The sequence below is a fragment of the Canis aureus genome, chromosome 18 (genome assembly GCF_053574225.1).
Source record: "Canis aureus isolate CA01 chromosome 18, VMU_Caureus_v.1.0, whole genome shotgun sequence".
NCBI classification, from domain to species: Eukaryota; Metazoa; Chordata; class Mammalia; order Carnivora; family Canidae; genus Canis; species Canis aureus.
In genome coordinates this window covers 2090303-2113888 of record NC_135628.1, presented here as the reverse complement: position 1 = coordinate 2113888, position 23586 = coordinate 2090303, and the positions used below count along the sequence as shown (strand labels likewise).

The window sequence follows — 23586 nt, the reverse complement described above, 5'->3', positions numbered from 1 at the left end:
ATTGACCTTTAGACACAGCAATTTAGAGGACCTCAAAGGAGTTTTGGTGAAGTGTCTAACTGGAACACAATAGAGACACAATGAAAGGAGGTGATCAACAGGGCAGTGCTTTCAAGCAATGTTGCTGTGAAGGGAAAAGAAATGAGGCAGTCGCTACAGATTGAAATGGAGTCAAGAGTCTTTCTTCAGTGACGGGTAGGGGGAGGAGGAGTAGGAAGCGTGCATGTGTGTTGTGTGTGCGGTATATTACATGAAGGCCAATTCCAAGTGCAACAATCACCCTAGCAGATTGGCCCCTAGAGTGACTTCTGAAATGACGGTCCTCGACTGTGGTGCTTTGTGAATCACTTAGCTCCAAATTCTCTCTTACAGATTTTTGGTCATCTGTCTTTTATGTTTCTCTTCCAGTTTTATCCATAAAACAGTCACTTACTATAATGACAGGAAAAGTTACACTAGATTATATCTATGTGACATGAACACACTGACAAGACCCAAATTCTGCAGCTTTGGCAGGCGGGTCAAGAGAGGAAAAGACATTTCCCAGGCAAAGTCCTTTAATAAAAAGTTAATTTTATCCCAGACTCCAAGGCCGCCTGCGAAGACCCCATCCCTCCCAGGATTAACAAGAAGAGAATTATTATCCAATAAGAGAGTGTCTTGCTGTTTGTGACTGCTGACTTTTGTCGCTTCGTGGCAAGAGTTCTTATGTAGATGGGGACTTTGAGTTCTCTATTCTGTCCAAGCCACGGGGCTTGGGAGAGGCTTCGGCCCCCACAGGGCATTCCGTACTGTGAAGCTGCCTCAGCTCTATTCATTACGATGAAACTCCTATGAGGAAAGAAGCTTTATTTTCTATTGAGTGGTTGTAACGTGATTGAACATAGAGTTTTTGGGCAACCCACTGCTTTGAATTCCAGAGTACATTTTTCCCCCAAAGGAACAAAGGAATTCCTATTCATTTAATCAAAAGAAGAGAAAAACCTATAGAAGTCCTCTAAAACAACTATTTATCAAAAAAAAAAAAAAAAGAAAGAAAGAAAAGAAAAAGAAGGAGTAAAAGAAGCATAAAATACAAACATGACATAGAAATATTTTAGATTGTGATGTCTTTTATTCAACTTCCTGGTTCTAGAATGTCAAAATACGAAAGTACCAACAGTCCCACATTTTCAAGATCAATCCATCAACACACGTAAATATTTACGTTGCCTATTAATTTTCTGGGTTCAATTCTTCCCTAATAGGAGGAGAAAAGGAAAAGGTATGGATAGTACAATTATTCATCTCATAGCACCATATACTTCTGATTTATACAGTTACAATATTTCATGAATATGACTTACTTTGATTAATGTTTGTCTCTCTTATTAGATTGTGAGCTGATGAGAGGAGGGACGATTTTGCCTCTTCGAGGCACCAATTTATCCTCCATGCCAGACAACATCCTTAGCAAATGCGAAGTGGTTAAAAATAATTTTTCAATAGATAATCAATAAAGAATGAGAGGAAGGAAGCAAAGAAAGGAGGGATGGGGAGACGGAGAGAGAAAGTAGGGCAAGAGGGAATGCAAGAGAGAAGTAGGGAAGTAACAGAGCTTCCAAGAGGTGATTATTGCATGGCTAGGTCTGTGTTACCTACTTCGTATTCACTATTTCCATTAGTCCTCACTCAAAAACTTACTATTATCATTCTATCTAATAAAGGGAAAAAATGAAAGCTCGGAAAGGTTAAGGTCACACGACTGGCAGCTGGCAGCTAGAGCACCGTCCTGTCTGAATCTCCAGTGCCTCTGGATCATTCCCTGCTACCAGGCCGGGACAACTGGAGTAGCCATGTGGGAGAGAAAGGCCAGAAAGGAGAGGCAAAATGTAAACATTTTAAATATAAGAAAGATTCTTTTTTTTCTGTCAATTTTCTGGGATGTAGACTCAGGACCAGCTCTTGGCAATCCAGGCTGATGCCTCCTTTCCCAAGCCCATTGGTGCGAGGGCCTCCAGCTTGATGCAGTTATGGTCAACATTTCCCAAAACTTTAAAAACAGCGTCTCCATTTCCTATCTCCACCGACGGGCGGAGTGGGCCCATCCCAGCTGGTATTTTCAGGAACAGCTCCTCGTGTTGGACACGTCTACCTAGGTGGTCTGTACAAAGTGTCCATGGGCTACACTGTCTGGTGCCTACAGATAAGGAACTCAGGCACAATCTACACACAAATAATTATGACTTTGAAATCCTTTCTTCTACTGCAAATGGCCAGCGACAGATCTAATTTGGAGGACAACTATCTCAATGACAAATTCTCTCACCAGTGACAAGTTCAAATTCAGCTGCCCTCTGTTCCAGTAGAACTATGGATAATTTTTCCATGACAATGTGCGGCCTCCAATTAAAAAAAAATACTAAATCTAAGCTGAGTTAAAGAGACCACTGCGAAGCTATGTCATGTCGACATTACTGTCCACCATGACGGCTACAGTGCTCTGAGATACTTGCTCTTGCCCTGTGCTGTTAATGGACGACATGAAGTTAATCCTCAACACTGGGCATGCCCAGGGGTCACACGACTCACTGCTCCAATGTAAAATAACCGCCTTAATACATGACCTAGATTGCCGATGCTCCCCAAACCACCTGCCTCTGCAGTTATATCACCTGGCCTGGGTCCTCCTGTGTCTCCCTACCATTGTTCAAGGGTTTCCTACAGGGTGAAATACCACTGAGTATCCCTGTCATCGTTCTCAAGCTCTGCTCAACCTTCAAGGCCTAGTTTGTTTGTTTATTTATTTATTTATTTATTTATTTATTTATTTATTTATTTTTATTTATTTTCAAGGCCTAGTTTAAATCTGATCTCTTCCCGCGGATTTTCTATGGGCACTTTTGGTCTCCCCGTCACATTTTAGCACTTGTTGTAAACCGGCTTGTTGACTGGATTCTTGCTTCCCAACAAAGTTTACAAATTCTTCAGGGATTTAGTTCTTAACCTATTATTGAGTCCTGTGATGCTGAATACATGATAAAGCATAATTATGTTTTATCACAATAAAAACAGAAAAAAAAATCCGTTCAAACTATACATATCCCGTAAGTCTTCTGTGTTATTGCTTCTCTTTCATTTTAAGAAACAGCAAGCATATGCAGAAAAAAGTATGTCTCACTCTAATTATAAAGACAAGAACATCTCACAATAGAAAACATGCTAAATTTAATGTTTTGTATTTTCTTTGTTGATGAGACAATGAGATTTCCCACTTTATGTCACATCTTTTGTGAGAGAGTGACAGTGTCGTCTATCACATTATCTGCTGCTTTTTTAGCAGGAGAGAAATCAGGCTTCATTTAAATTAGAACTTTTTTTTTTACAGTGAAGATTGTTTACTTAAAATTTGCTGCTTAGAAATCCATATCTCTCAGAAACTTGTATCTGGATGATGTCAGAGTGAGAAAAAATGGTAAAGAAAGTACATATTCGTTTATAGGTAGAATTAACTGAGAAGGGGTGAAATACAATTCTCTTGAATACTTACATTTAAAATTATTATTTAAAATAAACAGAATAAAAAATAAAATAAAATAGGCTATTTCTTTTTCCAGTGCTATTGAGATATAATTGACATATGACCTTGTATACATTTAGGTGTACAATATAATGATTTGATATATGTGTATGTGGTGAAATAGTTGCCAAAGTAAGTTTAGTTAACATCTATCTCCTCACAATGACAAAAAAATTTTTTTTGTGATAAGAACTTTTTTTAAAGATTTATTTATTTATTTATTTATTTATTTATTTATTTGGGGGTGGGGAAGAGGGGCAGAGGGAGAGGAAGAGAGTCCCAAGCAGACTCTGTAGTGAGTGCAGAGCCCAATCTGGGGCTCGAGCCCACAACCCTGAGATCACGACCCAAGCAGAAACCAAGAGTCGGATGCCCATCCCACTGTGCCACCCCGGTGCCTCTATGATAAGAACTTTTAAGATCTGCTCTCTTAGCAACTTTCAAATATATAATACGGTATTGTTAACTATAATTATCGTGCTGTGCATTATATCCTTGAACTTACTTATCTTATAACTGGAAGGCTGTACCTTTTGGCCACCTTCACCCAGTCACACTCTGGTTCTTGCAACCACCAATCTGATCTCTGCTTCTAAGAGTTTTGAGTTTTTTTAGATGTCACATATAATGAGATAAATCCAACATTTGTCTTTCTCTCTCTGACTCGTTTCCTTTACCATGACTCCTTCAAGGTTCATCTGTGTTGTCACAAATGGCAGGGTTTTCTTCTTTGTTATGGCTGAACAGTACTCACTTATGGATATAGATAACACTATATATATTATAACATTAGACATGATATATATTTTTTATCCATTTAACCATCAATAGATAATTAGGTTATTTCCATACCTTGGCTTCTGCAAATAATGCTATAGTGAACATGAGGGTGCAGATATCTCTTGGACATAGCGAGTTCACTTTCTTTGGATATATACCCAGATCCATATGGTAGATCATATGATGGGATGATTTTGACTTTTCGAGGACCCTCTATGCCATTTTCCATAGTGGCTGTACCAATCTACATTCTTACCAAGAGTGTACAGGGATTGCCTTTTCCCCACATCTTTATCACCACTTGTCATCTTGTCTTTTTGATGATCACCATTCTAACAGTTGTGAAGAGATAGCTTGTGGTTTTGATTTGATTTCCCTAGTGATGAATGATGTTGGACATCTTTTTTATATACCTGTCAGCCATTTGACTGTCTTTTTTTGGAAAATGGCTATTCAGGTCCTTTGTTCATTTTTAATTGGATTATTTGGTTTTTTGCTATTGAGTTGCATGACTTCCTTATATATTCTGGATATCAACCCCATATTAGATGTGTGGTTTGCAAATATTTTCTCCCATCCCATAGGTTGCTTTTCACTTTGGTAACCAATTATTTTGCTATGCAGAAGCTTTTTAGTGTGATGTAGTCCCACTCATTTATTTTTTATTTTCTGACTTGTGCCTTAGGTATCATATCTGAAAAGATCATTGCCAAGACCCATGTCAAGGAGCTTTTTCCCTGTTTTCTTCTAGGAGTCTTGTGGTTTGGGTCTCTCCTTTAAGTCTTTAACCCATTTTGAGTTAATTTTTGTGAGTGGTATAAGTTAGAGGTCTTGTTTCATTCTTCTGCGTGTGAATATCCTTTTATCCCAGTACCATTTATCGATGAGACCATCTAAGTTAGCATGTTTTAATAATTCGCAAATGTGTATGCCTTCAAGTGAAACTATAATAAAGAAAAAGCAGGGATCCCTGGGTGGCGCAGCGGTTTGGCGCCTGCCTTTGGCCCAGGGCGCGATCCTGGAGACCCGGGATCGAATCCCACATCGGGCTCCCGGTGCATGGAGCCTGCTTCTCCCTCTGCCTGTGTCTCTGCCTCTCTCTCTCTCACTGTGTGCCTATCATAAATAAATAAAAAAAAAAAAAAATTTTTAAAAAAAAAAAAAAAGAAAAAGCAGAAAGTGGCAAATGCATTGTGAACTTAATACATTTATTGATGATGATGACGATGATGACAACAGTAGAATTGGAAATTTCATTTTCTTCTTCTTACTCACAGCCCTCTACTTTTTTCGTTCTGCATTTAAAGCCCTTGATTCATTTATTTTTAGTAAAGTTTGATATGATCTAAGACTAATCAGAATACATATAAATATAAAGTATCTTGAAGTAAAAGTACACCGAGTAGTTTATAGATGGAAGTTGATTGATTGGCCACACTACCATGAGTTGATTTCAAAAGAGGTGTAAAATGAAATGCCAAAATAAATCAAAGAGTCAACTAATCCTCATACAAGGGGCACCACTGACTGGAGTTCCATATCACATCAATCCTTTTATTTAATAGTCTCAATGGAAACCACTTCTGGGAGCATCAAACAAGGCAACCAGCCAGAAATGTCATTATCCCAAGCAACATTTCTGTTGCATAAAGCTCCCTAACTCTAGCTGTAATTTACTTTGAGACAATCTGGTTTTACTTTTCCTGGATAATCCAGTATGATGTTATTTTACATATAGATTGCAGACATTCTTTGTTGGTACTGAATGGGTAAAAGGAAATCATTTCGCTATATATATTTTTTTTCTCAACAGAAAAACATTTTTGCTGAACCAAAGGCCAAGTTAGCATTTTGTAAGAGTGCCAGAGCAAAGTTTAATTTAGCCATTCCCATTGCTAATTAGAAGTGACCTGCACAGACCCCACCCAACATGTATTACTTTGAGGGAAGTATATTGTGACCTCTTGGGTCATTTTTCCTTATTAAAGTGGTCATATAACAAAACTGTGTGGATTGAACTTAAACCCTAAATTATCTTGCTTGCCCGAGTAAGTAAAATGCTTATAGATGATCAAGCAAATATAATTACTTAAATGTTTGAAAAACTTAGAGTTACGTACATTTGCAATTAATAACATTATCCTTTTTTGTTTTAATCTTGAAGACGTTCCGTTTTATACAGCTTTGAGCTGCTAAGTCAGAAAAAGTGTTACCATTTGTACATAAGAAGAGAGTGTGTTGGGGATCAGTCTTCCCTAAGCACTGGTAAATTAGTGAGTTTGCATTCTAATTACAGATATGGTTTATGTGTTTTCTCCTTTCAAACGAGATTACTGTGAGGTAAAGTCATCAGCGGATAACTTTTTATACTTGCAATCAATAATTTTCACATGACTTAACTGAGCATCTTTCTAGTGCTGATTTTTACAATGCCAACCCTTAAAAAGTTAATATTTTCTCTGCCTATATGGGTAAAATAATTCTCTTTTAGATTTATCTGGGTATGAGAGGAATGAATTTTTTATTATGATTATTTGTTTTTGAAGCTAAAGAAGAGCTTGAGGATATTTTAAAAGAACACCAAGATAGCTCGTAATAAAGAGGAGTCTCTAGTCTGCTGTGCTGAGCAGGTTTGAACAGCTTTTGCAGAGTATTAATTTTCCCTCTATACTCACATGGAAGTCATGCATGCAGTGATACACAGATTATCCTTTGGAAGGTTTCATAAAAACATGAGAGCATGTACAATTCAAAAGAGTCAGGAAACGGTAGATTTACCCCAGTGGACCAACCGCAAGACAGTGAGAACGAGAAGCTGAGAGGCTAATGACAGGATAATGGTAAGAACAACAATCAACAAAGGTGAGAGCCACGGTTAGCGGGAGCGCAGCCGGCCACGGAACAATGAAGTACACTCGGCAGGGCCCGAGATTGCAGAAACAGGTTCAACATCCCGCATCCGCTGTTCGCACATGAAATTGCTGGACGTTTTAGAAAATAATAGGGAGCCTTTATTTATTGTTCACCCAATTGTAGTTGTGGATTTTTAAATATCATTATATTTATGCCCTGAAAAAAAATGGCAAGAACTAATTATTTAGATCACCCACAATCCTCATATTTTAGGGAAGCGTATTTGGCCGTATAAATTTACTTTTATAAATATAATCGGAGCCCCTTTGTCTCTTGCAGCATACTTAAGAGCAGGCAGGCAGGAGCCACACTGCTGGGCTTAGTTTTGGTTCTACTGTTTGCTAGTGGTGATATTCTAGACAATTGACTGAACCTCTCTGTGGCTCAGTTTCCCAATCTGTTAAATTGGGAAGGATATTGTTAAAGGACAACAATAATTATAAATCTATCTTATAAGGTTGTATGAGGATTAAATGGGATAATACATATAAAATGGTAACAAACAGTGCCTGGCACATATTGTGTCCTCAGTAAATGTCCATGATTCATAATTCCTGAGAGTTATGAACTAACGTACATATCAGTCTCAACTTGAAAAGTGGATGAAGTCATTTGTGCATAAAATCATTCACCAAATATTGGTGAGTACATACTGGTACCAGGCTAGAGATTAGAGAACCAGAGTTCAGAGTGAATCCCACTGTCAGACCCCATAAGGAGGCTAGGGGATTTTGTTGTTGTTGTTGTTGTTGTTTTTTAAAGATTGTATTTATTCATGAGCTACTTTTATGAAGTAGAGCTCATTTTAAAAATAGAGCTACTTTTATAAACAGTCTTAGGTTTCTGAGTATGTGGAAGGAGAGGAATAATCAGATTTTTTTTTAAGATTTTATTTATTTATTCATGAGAGACACAGAGAGACAGAGAGGCAGAGACACAGGCAGAGGGAGAAGCAGGCTCCCTGCGGGGAGCCTGAATTGGGACTCGATCTCGGGACCCCGGGGTCACGCCCTGGGGCCGAAGGCAGATGCTCAACCACTGAGTCACCGAGGCATCCCAGGAGGCTAGGTTTCTAACCACATTTACCCTATAAGAGGAATTTAGGATCGGAATCTGACATGTACTTCTCCCTCACCAAGAAAATGCCCATGTTCTCTGGGTTCAAAAGATCAGGAAGCAAGAAAATACAACTGTGATTCTTTTGCAGTTCCTATACACATAGGTATTATTTTTATGCAATAAAGTCTCTAAATTAACAGGATTTAACTTATGAAAAAGAGGACTAGTTGAGATGGGAGATGATTAAAGTCTAACAAATGAAAAATGGGATGGAATAATAATGTGTCCAAACCATGACTCTATTTGCAAAGGTTGAGGAAACATTCATTTATTTACTAAAAGGACCTTTTGAGCTCATTTATGTGAATCACTACCGTAGACCCTGAAGACACAGATATAAACAACCCAAAGCTCAGCTCAAAAGGAACTAACAATGGAGTGAGGTTGATCTACGAGTCACTTAATAATGACAATTCAGGGTGAGACTATTAAACAAAAGTGAGACCTTGGTGTTATCGGGGCAAAAAGCAGGAGCACAGAGGAGGGGAAATTCCCATTAAAGTCAGAAACATTTCCAAGCAGAGATGAGACTTGAAATTAATTGTAGAGGATGAATGAATTTTCCAAGGCAAAGAGAGATAGGACAAGGAAACCGATGATGCCATAGCCCGAAAGAGAATACTGTTGGATGAGAAGGTGGAGGCAAGAGCTTGACATTTAAGATGGGAGAATTCAGCCTTAGATTTGTGGATTTCTTTTTAACGATTACAGAAATACAACTCTAAATTTCAGGAAATAAAATGTACAGTCATGAGTCATCAGAAAATAGGTGGTATTTGAAGTGAGAAAGAAAGAACTCAAGATAGAATCCTAAAAAAAACAAAAACAAAAACAAAGAACACACAATATTTTAGGCATGATAGAAGAAAGGACACAAGTGAATGAGAATGAGGGATGACTACTAAATTGGGAGATCTAGGACAAGAACCCTCATGGCAGCTGAGAATCAAGGCAGCTTTAGTGATGATGTTTAGAACAGTGGCAAATGCCAAAGGTTGGTCAAGAAGAAAATAGGTCAGAAAAGCTTCATGAAAGTGAGGGTATAGAGTGAGTTTAGACTAATCTTTCATGAAGGTTTTCTCTAAATAAAAAGGGATAAAGAGGATGGTAAGGAGGATGGGCATTGACTACTAAGAAGAGGTTTTTTTTTTTTTTTAATGGAAATATTTTGATCATGTGTATTTCCTGCAAACAATGAGCTTGTAGAAAGGGAGAAGCTTCATATGGTTTATCCATAGAAGGGCAATTACACTTTAGAAAAGAACACTTGCAAAGGTATCTGTGTCCGTATTAAGTTTCCACAGAGTAACCCTGTGCCTTCCTGAAACTATATGAGACATTATCCCAAAATGAGTGATAGCCTATTCAACTTACAAAGCCACGTTTTTATTTGTGGCCATCAAATGAGACTATGGCATGATAAATAGTCTGTCTCTTACTTTTTTCTTCGTTTCAGGTCACTATTCCATTTAGATATGACCTTACAACCATGACATAAATCATAATTAACACATTATGGCGCCTGTTAACACACAAACTTTTGAGCACTTTAAAATAGAAAAATTTATGTTTTAGAAGTTAAGACAACAATTTTAATCAGTTTGGCAAAGCCCTCAATGAAGCCAATAAAATTCTTTTTTTAAGATTTTATTGATTTATTTGAGGAAGAGAGAGTGAGAGACAGAGGATGAGAGCAGGGAGAGGGACAGAGGGGGAACAAGAGGGACAAGCAGACTCCACACTGAGCGCGGGCCTGACGCAGGGCTCGATGTCACCACCCTGAGATCATGACCTGAGCCAAAATCAAGGCTTGGATGTTTAACTGACTGAGCCACCCAGGCACCACTGAAGCCAACAAATTTTTTTTTAATTAATTAATTTATTTATTTTTTGCCAACAAATTTTTAAATGAACTTTCTCAGTTATGTAGACGTAGCACAAAACTGCCCGAGGATGGTTAAGATTCACGTGCTCATTAAATATTTACCGAATGCAAAAATACGCAGGTTTCTGCTGAATCATGAACGAGAAGACAACAGCTAATAAATTCAATGTTAGAAACTTCCACAAAGTCCAGTATGATCTCTTATGATTCGTTTTATTATATAATTTAAACACGGTAGAAGTCTATTTAATCCTTGCATAAAAGAAGAATAAAGATAGGAAGTACAAGGCTGATGCAGAGATCTCGTAAGGTCTTGAGGGACCTAGACTCCTTCCAGATCACTGCTGGCGCATCCTTAGAATGTGGCCCTTCTCCTCATGATGAAAGAGGGCCGACAGGCTTCCCTCCACCTACTACATTCATGTTCCAGGCAATGGATGGTAGAAAGGGGAAAAAATAACGGGGCTCACTTTCCTTCTTAAGGAAAGTTCTCATGTTCTTGCCAACATTTCTGGGTACGTTTCACTGGCCAGAGCTTAGTCCATAGTGCTACTACCTAGCTGAGTTAATACCTAGGTGGATGGCTACAACGCATAACCAAAAATCAGGGTTCTAGTTCTATCCTAAGGGAAATCTATGTTAGCTACATCGGCTGTATAGCAATTTCTGAGACAGGGTAGCAATTTCAGCCACATGGTTCCACTCAACGTAAAGATGTCAAGTTTCCCAAACTCCCTTTCTGCCTAGTAGGGAATGAATAAATAAGTGAAATAGGCACTAGCTGAATTTAGGATGGAAATTAGGATGGATTATTGATCGTGTTCTAAAGGAGTGTTTGTGGGGCACCTGGGCAGCTCAGTCTGTTAAGCATCTGCCTTTGGCTCAGGCCATGGTCTCAGGGTCCTGGGATGGAGCCCCACGTTGGGCTCCCTGCTCAGTGGGGAGCCTGCTTCTCCCTCTCCCTCTGCTGCTCCCCCCTGCTTATTGGTCATGTTCTAAAGGAGTGGTCATGGGGCGCCTGGGGTGGCTCAGTCTGTTAAGCATCTGGCTTCAGCACAGGTCATGATCCCACGGTTCTGGGATCAAACCCCACATCAGGCTCTCTGCTCAGCGGGGAGCCTACTCCTCCCACCTACTTGCGCACTCTCTCTCTCTCTCTTTCTCTAAAATAAATAAATAATTAAAATCTTTTATGGATAAATAAACAAAGGAGTGTTTGTGTTCATCTTCCTAAATCAGTTGCCTAGGAAGTTACATTAGTTCACTCTGTGATTGTTCGTTGTCTTGGCTCTGTTTACCCAATTCCACTATGCCCATGAAAAGAACAGAAAACTTAACCTCAAATGTGGAATACGGAATCTAGATGTCCTTGTTTGTCCAGTGATATGGGGGCTAAACTGACATTATTGGAAACTCTTAAATGGCTGCTGTCAAAAGACAGAAAGTATCTGAACGTGAGTCAAATATTCATTCATGCCAATTTTCACATGAGTTGGATACAACCATTGCTGCAACCAACTGCCTATTAAATTAACAGCAAAATCCTAGCTGCTCCTACCCTTCATTAGCAACTTCCTTCAGGAATCATCCAAGGTCAGTTCTCTTCCATTCTTACTTCTCATGACAGGAGTCAGCATTTAGCCACCACCCTCCAGATGGTGATATTCAAGACCTTGGCAGACTGCCTTTCAAAGGTTGTGAGCCTTAGAAGAGAATAATTACCTGGATACTGACCTGATTTTTTTCACCCTTCATAGTTAAAATAATTGGGAGCAATGTCGCTGTTGACAGGGGGTTTGGCTGCCAGTCTCTCCTTTTAGATACCTACATGTGGAAAATGACATGAGCCCACTCATCTGCTGTAACATTCAGTAGAACAGTTGTCACACTAGAACCTAAATGGGGGCCCTATGCTCAAGAAGAGGAGACAGGAAAGTGCATCCCAGAGTGAGGAATTGGGTATTTATTAGAGGCATGTGGCACTTTGTGGACGAAAATTGCTGACGCCTCGCAGGTGGCACCGTGGTGTCAGCAATGTCACATCAGCGGGTCAGATCAAACTTCCACAGTCATCGACAAGGGCTCTGACGTGGCTGGCACGAAGCCAGGTGTGAACCAGGTCCCATCTTGCAGCCACGCAAAGCCCTTTCTTTCACCACTGGCCTAGCACACGCGGATGTCTAGTGAAACACTGGACAACATGTCTCTGTGCCATGTTCAAAGTTTTTAGGAAGTCATCCACGTCTCTGATGGTTTCCCTGGCATCTTTCTATAGCAACAATAAAAATAGCAATAGCTAGCACTTATTGAGCTCTTACTATATGCCAGGCACTATGCTAAATTTAAATTCGTTTCCTCTCACTAAATAATGGCTACTGGCCAAACACTATCCAGTCCTATCTGCGTTCCTTCTAATAGAATCCTGAGTGAAAATGTCTAGATAGAGAATATTACCTTTCATAACCTCTATCTGCTTATTCAAGAAAAACAAAAATCAATATCAGTGTAATCAACCATGAAGCAAATTTTAGAGAGAGACATTTCTAAAATATCAGAATTTAGTAATAAATTCTGATTTATTTTTGGATGATGCATTATGCAGGATGAAAGAATTCCCAAGATATTTGCTTTTTCTGGGGGCTTAAGTAAATCTTCTAAATCCTTGAACTTCAGTTTAAAATACAGAAGTGATTCTTAAATCTTCAAGCTCTGGTCAGATAAGTTGTTTTTTTAATAATGTATCTTTTTTTTCAAAGGCTATTCCTGCTCAGTGAGAGAATTCACAGCCCTGAATATTGATGTGCCAGGGTTTCTGTTGAAGGAATATTTAAAAACTCTTGACTAGGTCGTTAATTTCAATGGCAAGCCATAATCATGTCACAGACAGTAGGAAAAGAAACACAAAATAATAAGGTCATAATGTAAGCAAAGTCTAGATGCCCATGTTTTTAATCTTATATATGTTAAACTTTAACAAAATTGATAAAAAATTTGCTATTTGTAGTCAAACAAGATCTGGGTTAAATCCGATTTTGCCTTTTACCATTTGGGCGGCCCTGCATAAGTTAGTTAATTTATCTAAGTTTCATTGTATATATAATGGACTACATTGTGGAGTATTGATACAGCAGGTGCTATTGACTGTCACTTTTATAGTTTTTAAATAAACTAGATGACGCATAGAGCAAATCTTTTAATATGAATAACCATGAGGAATTAAATTTGAACCCCTGTTTAAAGGAATTAATATTTCATTTTCCTTTAATATTGCCTGTTAGCGTTCTCTTTTGAAATTCAAAAAAAAAAGTGAACTATTAGACTTGAATTTACTAGAGGCAAATAAATTCAAGCAGAAACAGTATTAGACAGTGTCTGGGAGTCGCACACATTGTCAGGATGGGTGACCCGTAACGGAAGGACCCACGAGGCTTCTGCTTTTGAGGGTCTGGCTCGTCCCCCGGAACATGAGCAGCATCTCTCGTAAGACCATAGCGACCCCGGTGTAAGAGCGAGGGGCTGGGTTCGGTTACCTGTTCGGCTTCTAACATCAGCCAGCAGGTGTTCAAAACCACGTGTGGAAGTCGCTCCCCGGAAGGGAAGCCCGGGGCTTAGACACCGCGGGCAGGGTCGGGTCGGGCCCCACGCGCCCTTGGAGTCCGCCGGAGCTGAGCGCCAGGCCACACGGGCCACCCGCTTACGAGGCCGTCCCCTCCCTGGAGGAAGGCCGATGTGAAGGCCAGAGGTGGGCCAGGTGTCCAGGGATCGGCTGGCACTCAATTCATCATAGCTCTTATTTTCCAGAATCATTTGGGAAAATGCAAATTGGTTGGGAAGGGTGACTTTTGAGAACCTTTTGGTTGCTGCAGACAGAGAGCCACTCGAATCACGGTATATCTGCAAGGTGTGAAGCAGTGGTGTTACAAGGCTCTAGATGGTTCCATGGGACTCGGGACAGAAGGGCTGGAGCCCGTCACTGAACAGAAATAAAGTTTTCTCTGCCCGCGTCCGGCGTAGTCTCCTATCAGTCACCTGTGCCATTTCTGTCGGGGAGGTGGCTGCTGGCCGGCCTGGGGGGCTGCTGTGGCTGGGGGCCGTTGCCATTCACGGTGCCAGGCCAGAAAGCTGTGTCCTTTCTTGCACGGCTCCCTTTCGCTTGCCGTATGCTTTTATTTGCCACTGAATGTGGTTCTAAGCAAAGAAAACTTTTTTTTTAATATTTTATTTATTTATTCATGAGAGGCACAGACCCGAGAGACAGAGAGAGGCAGAGACACAGGCAGAGGGAGAAGCAGGCTCCATGCAGGGAGCCCGACATGCGACTCGATCCCGGGACCCGGGGGTCACGCCCTGGACCGAAGGCAAGCGCTAAACCGCTGAGCCACCCAGGGATCCCGTAAACTTGAAATCATCACCATCCATTTCACTGTTTCCTTTACAGGGAGCCATCCCAGCTTCAAATGCAAATAGGACATGAGAGACTCCTAACTCTGGGAAACGAACTAGGGGTGGTGGAAGGGGAGGAGGGCGGGGGGTGAGGGTGACTGGGTGACGGGCACTGAGGGGGGCACTTGACGGGATGAGCACTGGGCGTTATTCTGTATGTTGGCAAATTAAACACCTATAAAAAATAAACTTATTAAAAAATAACAAATAAATAAATGAATGCAAATAGGAACATTGGCCGTGTGTGCAGAGGCCTCACGCGTGGGGCGTCCCCCCGGATTCTGTGCTCCGGAGCCACGCCGAGGGCCACGCGCAGGGCAGCAGCAAAGGGCTGTCGCTGTGCACCTCCTGGGCTCCCACGCGTGCACCGTGGTCCCACGGGATTTCACTTGCAAAACAAAGTCAAAGAGTTCTGGAGCCTTCGGGGGCCGAGCGTGGCACCCCGCAGGGGCCCGGGTGGGCCCGTCCTGCCTCCCGCCTTCCTCCTCTGCGCCCGACGGCGCCGTATGCAGGCCCCACGCTCGCAGGGATGAACCCCATCCTGGTGAGGCACAGACACCTCAAGTTCCAGGACACCGTGAGGGCGACGGAGGATGACAGATAGCTCCCAAGTCTCCTCGCAGACTTCAGTCGTAACCAGTAAAGGAGGCAGATACATATGTTTGCACACCAGGAATAAGGAGTTATTTTTATTTGCAGACATTTATAATTGCTTTGCCGTTGACTGAGCTATTAAATATTCAAATCTGAGCAGGGAGCAGGTAATTTAGTGCAGCAATATTTTCTCCTCTGCTTCATTATTAAAATTGAATAAAAGTTAAATTATACAATAATGGAACGGCAAATATTTTAGCCAGGAGGGCATCGCGCCCGCTTCCTCTTTGAAGAGCGCCGGTTACCAGCGGGGCCAGCCTTGCTGGCGCTTGGCGGGGCCTGGGCTGCCTTGGGGTTGCTCTGCAGGTTCCCTGCCGCGCCCCGCCCCGGCCTGAGGGCGCCCGCTCCCGCGACCACAACAGAGCCACGTTTTCCTTACTTGCCTCCAAGCTGGAGGCTGTCCCGGCTGCAGCCACCGCTGGGACGGTGCCAACAAGATGGGCCAAATGAGGCTTTCCCATCTGTTGACCTGATGAGACCATCGAGCTCCCCAAAGGCCGGGTACCCCACGCCGCGGGGCCACGGTAGCCTCCGGCCGCCTTCCCGGGCTTGCAGAGGGCGCCCTGCATGCTCCCAGGCCATGCTCCGGGGCCACTGCAGCCGCGACACAGCCACGACCCCGGCTGTGCGTGCCCAGGTAGCCCCGGCTGTGCTCACGCCCTAGGGCGCGCCCTTTGGGTCTGTCTACACTGTTTCTCACCTTTACATACGTATTTTTTGACTTTCCTGCCACTGTGTGTCTGAAGATATAAACACACAGCGAGTCTCCTTAAACTACGCGGCCTGCCCTTGGCTCCGGTCACAACGGGATCGAGCCCCAGCTCAGGTGCCGTGCTCAGCCTGAGGCCTGCTTAGCCCTCTCCTCCCAGCGCGTGCTCTCTCTTGCTGTCTTCCTCTCTCAGATAAATAAATAAAATCTTTTTTTTAATAAATAAAATCTTAAAAAAAAAAGAAAGAAAATATTTACTGTTGGGCCCTTTATAGAAAATGTTTGCTTGCCTCTGTTCCAAAAGTTTTTTGTTTTGTTTTGTTTTGTTTTTATCACTTTAGGTTATACATGTAGGTCTGTGATCCATCCTGAGTTAACTTCTGTAGGTGTGAAGCATGGTTTGGGGTTCATCCTCTGTTTTGTTTTGTTTTGTTTTACACATGGATGACAAATTGATTTAGTGCCATTTATTGAAAAGACTTAATCTCCTATTGAAATTGCCTTTGCCACTTTGTCAAAAATCAAATTGTTTATTTCTGTTCTCTTCAAATTGTGTATTTCAATTAGAAACGTCTGTCCTAGACTTTTTCCTTGGTCTCCATATAAAAAACATACATACGTATTCATACAAAAATATAAAATGTAGATTATATACTAGATCTTATATACCTTGACACATATATGATTTTTACAAATGATTGAATAAAATGACAGAGTTCTCAATTGTCTGAGAGACGTCGTAGCCTATCGTCAAAAATATTGATCGAAGAGTCAAAGACACCGATTTCATCATTAAGGTGCAGGGGTACCTCTAGGTCTCTAAGTTTATGTTCCACATCCTGCCCGTAACATTTATAATTTACTCAATACAACTGAAGGTTTAGTTTATGCAAAGCAGTGAATTCAACATTATATTTGAATGACTCGCATTCACTTCACTGGATGCATAACACAGTTCCGTGTCCGATGGCTACGAAGATATCCTTTGTCAAACTTAATTTATAAAATACCAAATGGGGGCTCCAGGGTGGCTCCGTTGCTTAAGTGTCTGACTCTGATTTCGGCTCAGGTCATGGTCTCAGGGTCAGGAGATGGAGCCCAGCCTCGGGCCCCAAGCCAGGTGTGTGTGGAGCCTGCTTAGGACTTTTCCCCTCCCTCTCCGTCTGTCCCTCCCCCCGCCCCACCCCACACACACTTGCACCTGTGCTCACTCTCTCTCTCTGTTAAAAAAAAGGACCAAGTAAAAAAATAAATAAATAAAATAAATAAAAAATAAAATAAAAACCAAGTGCCCACACTGAAAGAAGTCATGTTCTCTTACAAAAACAACTCAGGCCAGATAGGCCATGGAGAGGGTCATGCCAGGAAAGGGAACCCAGTTAGATCCCATTAAGGAAATGGTCATTTTTGTCACTGCAGATTTGATAGGAATTCTTTGTATTTCTTTAGGACTAAGTAAAATGCTTTCAATGGTTCTTGCGTTTTGTACAAACCCTGTTCAGAGTTAGCTCAGAGAATATTCTAGGTCTAGTCCTTGAGGTTTTGGTTTCTCGACAAAAGCAGTTTGGTACAGGTTTGTAGGTGTGAGTCTGTCTTTTATTTTTGGTTCATCTTAATATGAGGGCTCACCCAGAGTCTGTGTTTATGGTGAGGATCATTATTTATTCTACTTAAATACCAGGTTGTAACCAGGTAACTCAGTAAATGAACAAATCAAAATATACAAGTGGACAGTAAAGGAACTTACCGTGTAACAAAGACCCTAAAGTACAGTTAAGGAAAATGAAGAAGGTGGAGTATTTACGCTCTGAGTGATGGTTGATGTCTCAGGTGCCTCCTCCCAGTTGAAAAGATAAAGAGTTGATGCTGATGCTTCCTGCTCTCCTCTTTGTCAACATGAACCCTAAAAGGACCGAGATAAGAAAGCTGTAACTTTTCGATCTGGTAGGTCTAGTTTGTACTTGTATCTGTGGAGCCTCTGTATTTTTTTAAGACTTCAGTTTTATGGTTTTCTTTTCAATTTTGGATTTCTGAAATGTATTTTTTTTAACTTAGCTTTTTAATCTAGGAAGAATATCAATGAATAAAAGAGTATCAGATAAGGAGAGCAAACAGAAGTCTGTAATGAAAAGCGGAAAGCATTTCCATCTGAAAAAAAAAATAAATTTAATTTGATTTTAAAACAGAAGGAAACTAAAAGAAATAGTAATCTTAAATCGAGAGCTCAAAAACCAGCTACAGGTCCCTGAGGCGATAGCTGAGCCTAAATTTCCTGAACAGATTCAGGATTGATCCCAGTTTGCTTCTGGAAAGACTTTTGATTTCATCTGCAAGGCCCGGAAGGCCTGGGCTCCGAGTTCGGCTCTGCCATTAAGAAGCAGGCAGAGCTGGGATCCCTGGGTGGCGCAGTGGTTTGGCGCCTGCCTTTGGCCCAGGGCGCGATCCTGGAGACCCGGGATCGAATCCCACATCGGGCTCCCGGTGCATGGAGCCTGCTTCTCCCTCTGCCTGTGTCTCTGCCTCTCTCTCTCTCTCTCTGTGACTATCATAAGTAAATAAAAATAAAAAAAAAAAAAAGGAGCATCTGTCTGCACCATGTGGTTGGTAAACCTTTTGCCTACACGTGAGCCCTTTGAAGAAGGCGAGGCCAGGCCCCCCTCGTCCCTCTCGCCTCTCCCGTGATTGGCCTCGTAGACACCTCATCCCACGAAGCCTCCTTTCTCTTATTAGTCTCTAGTTAGTTCTCTTATCTCCTTTCTCTTATTACTGTTACTCTTAGAGTAACAGTACCTACCTCATGGCGGGGCTATGAACTTATCATCAGTGTCTTTTCCATATAAGATTCTCACCATAATGTCTAAGAAGTGTGCTTACTACTTTAGCCAGGGAAGACGAGAAAGGCCCAGCGTCACGGACATTCAGCCCTGAGTAAAGGAAGCTCCTGGAGAGTCTACGGGGACCCCAGACCCCGCGTCACCTCAAAGGCAAGGCGTCCACCTGGATAAGACGGGAGTCCTAACCTCCGCACAAACTGGGAATTAGAAAGAGTGCATATGCTCGTCCCCACACTATAGATAAGCAAACGGTTTCGGGTTAGATTATTTCCTCAACGTCTCAAGGCTGGTAGGAGACTGAACGGAACTCGACTGCAGGTGCTCTGACTTCGTGTCTCGTCAGAATTAAAACGAAATGACTCACAATCATGTTGCTTCGGATAAAATGTTATCAACTGGCAAACCGCAACGAGGGGCATACTACAGCGTCTGATAATCAGTAACGGTAGCTTTTTTTTTTTAAGCAGGTCATAAATCTGGGCAAATATGCCATCAAAGATGGACATGAATAGTGACAAGTGCCTCCATGTAAAGCCCTCATTCAAATGATGCTGTCATCTCTTGCTAATCCGAAATGTAGTTGCATCAGTTTTTTTTCTAAAACGCACTAATGTGCCAACTGGGACTTTCAGACGTCGCTGTCATTGGGAGGTTTTGCTGTCATGCTACTAATTTAGTGAACTGCACTGTTCTAAATGTGAGGGTGAGGAGGACCTCAGAAGGTCTGGACTGTGGTGACATCCTATTGTTGGTTAGGTTTGGTTTGGTTTAGTGTTTCTGGAGCAGCAGAAGCAAATCCCAACATAGTAGTGATAATAGTGGCTTGACGGCCAGCATTTTCCTCTGTGCAATAGCTTATTCCAGGACAGGCATAGAGTAAAAAGAGGTTTGTGCTCATATCTAGGGGATAGTACCTCTTTTATAGAGTTCTCTTGAGCACATCAATTATTATTGAATCTCAAATGCTAATAGGTAGGATCATACTATGCAACTAAAACAAGAAAATCAAACATTTGATGTGTAATTCTGAGCCCTACCGTCCTTCGGTTTCCCTAAGCAAGCTCACTTGTTTTCTTCATAGAACAGCAACAACAAAAACGAAAAGGAAAACCCGCGTCATTTCCTTCTTACATGCTTCCATTGAGAATGGTACTAACATGTTCAATCATTGAGAATTTTAATTTGCCATTTAAGTTGATCAGATAAAGCTTTCTTTAGATGATAAGGAAGTTCTGACAAAGAAAACAAATTACTGTTTTTATCTGATTATGTAAGTAAAAACATGTGTTGGTGCTAGAACACAATGTAATTAACATATAAAAAGTGTTCCTAGGTTTGTTTGTACTACAGCACGGGATAAGCCAACGCTGTGCTGGCAAATAATTATCAGTAGATACAACTGATCACACAGATGTCGTTTACCAGTTGTTATTTCTGATCTTTGAACTCTTGTTCCCAGAATCGTATATTAATTTGGTATCATAAGAATTTAGCGATGTTCAGATCCATTTCGTCTGTTCTTTCTGTATCATCCTGTTTGCTCACATTTAATATTTATGGCATTTACCTTCCCATGGGGGGCAATACGGCATAATGAAATAGAGCGTAAAAATGGAAAATCTCATTATAGTAGTCATCCCTAGCCTTTGGGAGTTGAGACGTCCTTCTTTTCATGTTTTGATTTTATAACAATGCACCCATTTTTAATTAGAGGGGAGAATTCCACATACATACTTTTCAAGTGAATTAAATGTAAATTAGATGACAAAAAAAAACTTTCTTGGAAATAGTCAATAGCCCTTGAGATAATTAAAGACTTATTGGAATACCAGCAATTGATGGTTGTGAATCAAGAGCTAAGAGCCTCAAAATAGTGCAGACCAAGTATCCCCAGTATAGCTCCACGCATTTCTCTGGCTTTCCTTGGTGTTCGTCCTCTGAGGCATTAGAGAGAGAGAGAGAGCACTGATATTGCTGATCAAACTTGACTGATTAAAAAGGATCTTGCCTGGTAGAGGCAGTTGCTGTGGGTGACTCAGATCTCTGCTTAAAATAAGATTGTCTCTGATGTCCCCCAAGAGTTGTTTTGTTTTATTTTGTTTTAGAGATGTTCTAAGATGGGTCTTGGGAAAAAAAAAAAAAAAGAAAGAAAAATGATAGTTGCATAAAGGGTAAGGTAAGAAATTGTTCAAGGGTGATTTTGCTCCTTTAAAACTACTTGGACTTGGGGGATCCCTGGGTGGCTCAGCGGTTTGGCGCCTGCCTTTGGCCCAGGGCGCGATCCTGGAGTCCCAGGATCGAGTCCCGCGTTGGGCTCCCTGCATGGAGCCTGCTTCTCTCTCTTCCTCTCTCTCTCTCTCTCCCCTCTGTCTATCATAAATAAATAAATAAATCTTTAAAAAAATAAATAAAATAAAACTACTTGGACTTGACATATCTAATTTATGAAAGCGTGGAAAATATTTCCATACTTCTTTCTTTGCTTCCAGTTAATAACCCTTAGCTACTGGCTGCTCTTCTTATCTGAACCCATTCCTCTCTGAGAGTGAGATGTTCCTGCTCTCAGAAGATGTGAAGGGTGGATGTTCTATATATACACAGGTGTGAAAACAACTAAAGCAAACTCTTCTAAATTATCCTCGAAGTCACTTACTATGTTAGTACCCTAGAATTATAATTAGTGCAAGATTACTTTTGGTTTTGAGTAGGAAAACTGAGACATTAAGACAGCACATCATACATCATGAGAAAGATCATTGGGCTTGAAATGAACACATATCATCACGGTCCCACTTCCTCTTTAAGCAATGGCACCCTTTTTCACTAAGTGTATAGTGGCAACTCTTTAGAGGAGCCAAAAAATTCTCTCACTTTATATTAAATCCAACAGGTAACTTTCCATCTAAGTTCTTTCTTGCTGTCTTTCCTAGAAACCACTTGTGGGTTCATTGGACTTTTGTCATTAATCAATAATGAGGGAGTTAAACTTGTATCCATACCTAACCAGTCTGGTAAAAAAAAAAAAAGAAAGAAAGAAAAAGAAAAAGACCTACTTTTCTCAAATGTGCAATGCGTTTGAGATCATTCAGACAAATAATCAGCTAAGAGAACTCTCCTACTTTCTTACTGTGGTAAGTCTGAGCAAAATTCCACTCAAAATTCACATGTTTCTAGGATAGCAAGAGCTCATAATCAGAAATGATTCACTCATTTCAAATCTAGAATAATCTTTTGGGGTCTTTCAACAAGAAAGCCTCACAAAGGGGATCCCTGGGTGGCGCAGCGGTTTAGCGCCTGCCTTTGGCCCAGGGCGTGATCCTGGAGACCCGGGATCGAATCCCACGTCGGGCTCCCGGTGCATGGAGCCTGCTTCTCCCTCTGCCTATGTCTCTGCCTCTCTCTCTCTCTCTCTCTGTGACTATCATAAATAAATCAAAAAAAATTTTAAAAAAAGAAAGCCTCACAAAGTCAAAAAAAAATTTTTGTTTACAGTTTATTGATTCTAAAATATAAAATAATCAGCACCATACAAAAATAATTAGCATCAGGCTAGGCATAGGCAGTAAATCAAAAAGACTTTGAGTAAAGTTAGGAAATTATATAAAACCTTGTTTGTCTTCTGGTGTCATTCAATAGAGTTTTAATATATGGAAAAGAAAACCTGTTGGCCACATTCCCCTTTTGACTCCCCTACACTAATTTGTTTATTAGCTCCTGGGCTCCCGCCTTACACAGAGGGCGGCTTCATAAATGCACATTGACGCGGCCACTGCAGGCTGATGTGGAAAGGAGAATTAAGCCCCCGCCGTGCAGCAGTCGAGTCCCGTTTAGGGCTCCGTCTGCGGCGATCAATACAGCGTCCGGCCTCCCCTGCTACGCAAGCCAAGGCCCTTTTAAAAGTCAGTTCACGAAGAAAAGCTTTTTCTAGGCACAACCTCGCCCCGAGTAAAACTTTTTAAACCGTCCAGGTTTGCGTCTCAGGGCTGCGGGCTGCGTTCCTGGGCCCTCTGGCCCGCTCTGGACGTGACCTCGCCAACCTCTCCCCATTAAAACCTGCCTTCGAGAAAATAATCTGCCGTAGGAAGTCAATCCCAACGAGAGACTGCAGAGTTCAGAGGCCTGCGGGGTTAGGGCTCCGGGGGCTGTGCCTCAGCAGGGGCGAGGACTCTCAGGCAGGGTCGGTCTCCAGTCGGGGAGAGGGTCACCAGGCAGTGGCTTGGGGGAGCCGCCCCACCCCAGGCGACCAGGCACCGCCACAGGGGCCCCGAAGGCCTCCTTCTTCTCGCTGCGGCCACGTCCCTTGTAGCCTCCCGGGGTCCCTTCAGATCTTGCCTCCTGGTGGAGCCGTTGTCCACGTGCGCTCAGCCCGCAGCGGCCCCACGAGCACTGCCGTCCCGGAGCCAGTGCTCCCACTGTCCCCTGCTGCATCCCTGTCCCTTCCTGCCGGCAGTGGCCCCGAGAGGAGGGCCACCGAGCTGGGCACATAACCCATCCCTCCCCTAGCCCCGAACCAAAGTCACACGGCTAGGGGCCCGGCCTGGGTGACCCGCGCCCTCCCGGCTCCCCTACCCCTACCATGTGCCCCCTCTGCAGGCCTGGTCACGGCAGGAGGGCCCTGGTGGAGGTGGGTGGTGGGTGGTGGGTGGGGGCAGGGGCTCCCCAGCCCGCCTTCTCCCCCAGGATGTGTGGC

General features: G+C 42.0%; 1 protein-coding gene across 2 annotated transcripts in view; it reads left to right on the top strand.

Annotated features, from left to right (window-relative positions):
- The window catches only part of KCND2 (potassium voltage-gated channel subfamily D member 2), a 478528-nt gene that overhangs the window by 422635 nt on the left and 32307 nt on the right, over positions 1–23586 (top strand). The gene's annotated exons all lie outside the window — the stretch shown is intronic.